Source organism: Talpa occidentalis, unplaced genomic scaffold (genome assembly GCF_014898055.3).
Source record: "Talpa occidentalis isolate TD23 unplaced genomic scaffold, MPIMG_talOcc4v2.1 talOcc4.5, whole genome shotgun sequence".
NCBI lineage: Eukaryota > Metazoa > Chordata > Mammalia > Eulipotyphla > Talpidae > Talpa > Talpa occidentalis.
The window spans coordinates 80,324,085-80,331,149 of record NW_023604861.1 but is presented as its reverse complement, the minus strand read 5'-3'; positions in this window follow the sequence as shown (position 1 = coordinate 80,331,149).

Here is a 7,065-nt window from a genome sequence, read left to right as displayed (position 1 = left end):
AGTATACAAAATTTGATGGTGGGAAAAAATAAGCTTTTATAAATGAAACATTTAAGAGACTCTTTTATTATTTGCTGTCAGTTTAGTGTTGCCTTGAAGGTGCACCATTTCAGTTTGGCAGCTACAATAAATGACTGAAGGAAATTGAAGATGATAATTCTACATTTCAAGATGCTTCTGCTGAAATGAATATAGGCCTATCTGGGTCTGGAATTTAAAGTTTATAGTAATACAGTATTTTAAAGCCACAAATTCAGGAAATTCATGGTGATATGATTTGAATGAGATGATTAGGAGAATAGAAAATACCTTCAATTCCTAGTTATGTGGGCTTTATCTGTTGGGAGGGTATGTTGGAAAATGTTATTGTAGAAAGAATAGAAGCTTGTTTTTTGCTATCATATACAATTTGTCTTGGACCTGTCCAAAGAGGTTTAGTTATTAAAATAAGACATAACAAGGAATCACCTGATTTAGTGTTGTAGCAATGGATTGCCCATAGACCATTAAACATATTGGCCTGATATTTTACTCAGTGACCTTTGCTTTTTCTAATACTGCAGTTTTTGACTTATTTAAACTGAAATCATTTGCTTCCCCATTTCTGATACTTTCTTCTCTTATTTTTTTCCTCAAGAAAAATCATTATTAAAAGTATGTATAATTGTTATTAGGTTTTGACATTTATGAGTTTTAGCATTTGTGAGTATGAACTTTAAGGGCCTGTTGAATATGTAGTATTTTGCTGTTTTTTCCAGGCACAATCTTTTTTTTTTTAACTTTTATTTTATGTATTTTTTTACATCGTTCTTCATTTTTGTACAATGTATGCTTTCTCATTTCAGTTATAGTCCCTGTGAAATCCCCACCACCAGTTTACCCATGTACCATCCCCATAGTCCCTTGGTAGGCACAATCTTAATTCTTGCTAAATTCCATGCAGAATGGTATTACTCAAATAATGATTTAACCTAGCCAACCCCTCAGCATCCATTTTTCCTCAGCAGTCTCATTTATTTATTCAACAAATATTTATTAAGTGCCTGTTTGCCGTGTTCTGTTATAGGCACAAGAGATTCTGCAGTACATAGTGATTGGAAGATGTAAAATTTTATAAATATGTGAAAAATGGCTGCTGTGTGTTGGTTTGTGCTTCCCCCAAATGCATATGTTCAAGTCCTAACTCAATAAAAGATGTGCCCCTTATATTTAGATATAGGGTTGGTGCAGATATATAATGAAGATGAGGTCATCTTGGCGGGCACATTCCATTATGGCAGATGTCCTTGTAAAAAGGAGAAATTTGAGCATAGACATGCACACAGGAAGAACATCATTTGAAAAAGAGAGCAGAGATCAAGGTGATGTTTCTAGAAGTCAAGGAATACTGAAGATAGGCCAGTAAGCCACCAGAAGCTAGGAGAGAAGGAGTGATTAGATTCCTTCATGGCGCTCAGAAGGAGCCAACCTTTCCAACACTATGATGTTGAACTTCTAGCCTCTAGAACTGTGAGACCATGAACTTCTGTGGTGTAAGCTCCCCAGTTTGTAGTGCTTTGTTATGACAGCCCTAGGGAACTTAGACAATGGCCACTAGGTGAGAGGAGTTAAAAAGAGTTATTTCTCTTTTTAATAACATGGGCTTGAAAGTATGTGTAAGAAACTATGACACAAGATGAAATGTAATTCTGAAGAAAGCCAAGAGCCTGTGTAAAGTTGTCCAGGAAGATTGTTGAATTTGGTCAAAGATCTTGGGACTTAGACCTTGAAATGTCAAGGGCCTATTACAGTCTTTCTGAAGCCAAAATGTTCAGACCTTCCCAGCAGACATTGTCAGTTATGATTGAGTGTGCTATCTTTTAAACTTTATTATCTTGGTTTGAAGAAACTCATTTCCCTGAAGGAAAGAAAACCCTGTCAGGTTTCCACGGAGAGGGGATTTTCACCAAGCCTATTTCTAGCATGGGTCATATGGTCTTTTCCTAATACAATGCAGCAGCCAGGTTCAAATAATGAAAGTTAATACTTGAACCATCTAAAGCAAGTTGTATGTAATTTGGATGAGTACATACCAATTAATTTTTTTTTTATTAATCTGGATAGTTTGGGTTTTTTATGACAAATCTATTGTTCAAATTCTGAATTGTATAGTGTGCTTTTCAGTTTTCTTTTTTTCAAAGTTAGGTATTAGAGGACGCAGCAGTGGTTTTCACACTTAAGAATTGGGCCCTGTTTAGTTTTTGTTTTTTTTTTAAAAGATTTATTTATTTATTTATACAAGCGCTGGGTACCGTCAGAGGAGGAGGGTGAGAGAATTCACCAGAGTCAGAGTGGGGAGCAGAGCAGGCAGAAGGACCGAAGTACACTGCTGAGAGGAGCAGCGGGCGGCAGGAGAGGTCTGCGCGCCATGTGGGACCCTCGCCCGGCGGCCGGGGATCGAACCGGGGGTGCAAAGGCTAAGGGCAGCTTCGCAGCCCAGCGCTCAACCGCTGTGCCACCGGGGAGGCCCCCCTGTTTAGTTTTTTTAAAAAAGAGATTTAATTATGTATAGAAGAACTAGGGTGTAGGCCAGAGGTGGGGGTGGGGGAAGGTTAAGAGGATTTACCAAAGACAGAATGGGGAGCAGAACAGGCGAATTGACTGAAATACACTGCTGAGGGGAGAAGAGGGAGAGGTCTGTGCCATATGAGGGTTAGCTCCCTGGCTGGGTATGAAATAGGCTTGTAGTGGTGCTAGCTCTGAGACTTAACCCCTATGTCACCAAGGAGGTCTGGCCCCCTTACATTTTTAAAACATTGCAAATCTGGCTTATTGGTACCCAGCCTTTAGAATTAACTATATAGTAGATGAAACATGGAAGAAAGTATATAAATTAAATCAACCTCGACAATGTAAAAGTAAATGTATAGCAGACAGAAGTAAGTCAGAAATGGGGCCTCCCTGGTGGTGCAAGAGGTTAGGACACAGCACCGAAAAGCTATCTGCAGCCACCGCAGCACGAGTTCCAGCCCTTGTCAAGGAGGTGACCCACGTGACCTCTCCTGTCTCACCCATTGCTCCCCTCAGCAGTGTATTTCAGTGCATCTACCTGTTCTGTTACCAACTCAATCTCTGGGGATCCTCTCACCCCTGGCATCTCTGGCCTGCACCCCAGCTCTTATATGCATAAATCAATCAATCATTTTTTTTAAAAAAAGTAAGTCAGAAATGGGGGTGGGAGGGAAAGGATTTTCATGGAGAGAAACCCAATGCTGTGTTAAATAGTCTTAGGTTTCTTTAAGCTATAAAGTTATAGCTATTATTATTTTTAATTTTCCATCAAAACTGGGAGTAAAAAGGTGGGATGAGTAGTAGTAATTAAATTCTCATTCTTAGGATGGGGAGCAATACCTGAATTAAAACCATGATTTAAAAGTAGTAACTCCTTGCAAGAGCCAAGGTGAACTGGGAGCACAGTGTTTTGGTTTTTTGTTTGGTCATGTATGTGGTTTCTTTGGTAAAAGGAAATAAGATAAAAAGTTGCACTGATCAGCAACAAACTTTGTTCAAAGAAGCAGCATGGCAATCAGATAACCCAATGAATGCTAGTAATTTCATTTTTGAATTGAATTGAATTCTGAATTGTTAGGCAATAAACAAAATACCTCACTGATGGGGAAACAGTAGAATGCTTAAGTGTCATATCAAATTTTTCTCTGAAAAAGCTATTTAAAATGTGTGGGCATTTAATAATGTTCTTAAGTTTGCGCTCAGTTTAATTTTAATTTTAGACAAATTACATCCCTGATATAGCCAGAAAATAAGAATCCTTATCTGAAAGTGACTCTAACCTGCTTCCTATGCTTTTTTTTTTTTTATTTTAAGATTTATGTATTTATTTATACAAGCACTGGGTACAGTCAGAAGCGCGGGAGGGTGAGAGAATTCACCAGAGCCAGAGCCGGAGAGCAGAACAGGCAGAAGGACGAAGTACACTGATGAGGGGAGCAGCGGGCGGCAGGAGAGGTCTGCGCGCCATGCGGGACCCTCCTCTGGTGGCCGGGGAGCAGCCGGGAATCGAACCAGTGCTGCAGAGGCTGCGGGCAGCTTTGCAACCCAGCGCTCAACCGCTGCGCCACCGGGGAGGCCCTTCCTATGCTTTTTTGAAACTTCTAAACATTATTTAAGCTAAGATCAGACACCACAAAAATAGGGTTAAATGTAAATGTGATCTTTCCTTGAGTCTGATTAATGCTGAACTGGAAAAGGGATTTTATTAAGCATCTAGTTTTCATAAACGGAGGTTAGTTCTTAGGAAGCATGCTTACCTGTTTTTCTAGATCACTGCAACCCCGTCTAACTGAATTACAATAGAAATTAAATGTGAAATCTTTTTAACAGTTGACCTAAGAACAATTAAAATTAGATTTTAAAGAATTGGAATTTTTATTTTATCTATCACTTTTTAAATGTGTAGAAAAGCAGTTATCAGGACTCATCTAACAGTGTTTCCTTAATTATTGATGCTACTTAAAACTTTATTTTAGCACAAGGTATTAGTTGAAGTTACCTGGCTGCATTATGTTGCCTTAATATATGACATTGGAAATGCCTTAATTAAATTTCATTCTCTCACTTAGCTAGGCATTTAAAGTAACTTAAAGTAATTTAAATACATAACACTGAGATGTTTAAAGCAGCTTTTGGAAATAGTGTAAAATGTGTTTTAATCCTTTTAAAAAGGGAGGTGCTATGTATAGCTTAATACACATCTCAGAGTCTAGCTTGCTGTTCTGAATTTTTTTTTTTTTAAATCTCTGATGTGATTTTTTTAAATTTATTTTTTTAAGATTTATTTATTTATTTATACAAGTACTGGGTGCAGTTAGAAGCGCGTGAGGGTGAGAAAATTCACCAGAGCCAGAGCAGGGAGGAGTACAGCCAGACAGACGGAGGACACTGCTGAGGGGAGCAGCGGGCGGCAGGAGAGGTCTGTGCGACATGTGGGACCCTTGCCGGCAGCCAGGGATTGAACCGGCGCTGCAGAGGCTGCGGGCAGCTTTGCAGCCTAGCGCTCAACCGCTGCGCCACCAGGGAGGCCCTGTACTGAATTCTTATGTGCTAGTTTACTGAAACATTTGAAACCAACATATTCAGCTATAATTGTATGAGTTGTACTTGTCTGTATTCCTTCACCTCCAACATATAACTTTTAATAATATATTTAGTTTTTTGGTTTTTTTTAGAACAGTTTTAGGTTCACAAAAGAAAGTTCCTGTGACTTCCTGCTCTTAAATGTATTGCCTCCACCACTAAGGAGAACTGAGGACACAGAAGTACATGTGTTAAGCTGATGTACCTTTGTTGACACATGTTATCACCCAGAGTCCCTAGTTTATATTAGTGTTCACACTGAGTGTTGCACATTCCTTGTGTTTGTACAAATGTTTAGTGACAAATATCCAGTATCATAGTATTATACAGAATAACTTCATTGCCCTAAAAATCCTGTGTTCTACCTGCCTATTTACTGTTCCCTCCCCCGCCCCTGGCAACTGCTGATCTTTTTGCTGTCTCCAGTTTTGCCTTTTCCAGAATGTTATATATTTGGAATCATGCAGTATATAGCCCTTTCAGATCGGCTTCCTAAGTAATATGCATCTACGTTTCCTCCGTGTTTTTTTCATGGCTTGACAGCTCATATTTTTTTTAGTGCTGAATACTATTCTGTTGTCCGATGTGCCACAGTTTATTTACCCATTCATCTATTGAGGGACATCTTGGAGACTTTAAAGTTTTAAAAATTCTGAATAAAGCTGCTATGGATATCCCTGTGCAGGTTTTTGTTTATGCATATAGTTTCCACTCCTTTGGGTAAATACCAAGCAGTGCAATTGCTGGATTGTAGGTAAGAGTATGCTTAGTTTCGTAGGCAATTGCCAAACTGCTTTCCAAAGTGGCTGCACCATTGTACATTCTCATCAATAAGAAATGAGAGTTTCTGTTCTACATCCTTGCCAGCATTTGGTGTTGAGATGTAGTTTTAAAAGTTATTTGTAGATTCTAGTACCTTTTTGCAGAGGTTCAAAAAGTTAATTGATGAAATGAAATGTAGAATATCTTAAATTTCTTTCTTTTTTTTTTTTTTAACTTGTCTTATTTGCCCTGGCTAGGACCGCCAGTATAATACTGAAGAGCAGTGGTGAGAGAGGACATCCTTGTCTTGTTCCTGATCTTAAAGGAAAGGCCTTCAGCTTTTCGCCATTGAGAATAATGTTGGCGGTGGGTTTGTTGTATATGGCTTTTATCATGTTAAGGTATGTTCCTTCTATCCCAAGAATTTCAAGGGCCTTCATCATAATGGATGTTGGACTTTGTCAAATGCTTTCTCAGCATCTATTGATATGATCATATGGTTTTTATTTTACTTTTTGTTGATGTGTTGGATTACACTGATTGATTTTCATATGTTGAACCATCCTTGTGTCCCTGGGATGAATCCCACTTGATCGTGGTGTACTGTCCCTTTGATGCATTGTTGGATTCTGTTGGCAAGGATTTTGGTGAGGATTTTTGCATCAGTGTTCATTAGGGAGATTGGCCTGTAATTTTCTTTTTTTGTGCTGTCTTTGTTTGGTTTTGGTATTAGTGTAATGTTGGCTTTGTAGAACGTATTTGGTAGTATTCCTTCTTTTTCAATTTTTTGAAGGAGTTTGTGTAGGATAGGCACTAATTCACTGATGAATGTTTGGTAGAATTCATTTGTGAAACTATCTGGACCTGGGCTTTTGTTTTTGGGGAGTGCTTTGATTTCTGCCTCAGTTTTGCTGCTTGTAATTGGTCTGTTTAGGTGTTCTATTTCTTCTTTGTCCAGCTTCGGATGATTATATCTCTTCTATGTTGTTGAACTTGTTTGCATATAAGGTTCACAGTAATTTCTGATTCTTCTTTTGATTTCCACTGAGTCTGTTGTGATTTCCCCTCTTTCATTTATAATCCTATTTATATGTGTTTTCCCCTGTTTTTCCTTTGTGAGCTTGGCTAGGAATCCAGATAGGAAAAGAAGAAGTAAAACTATCACTATTT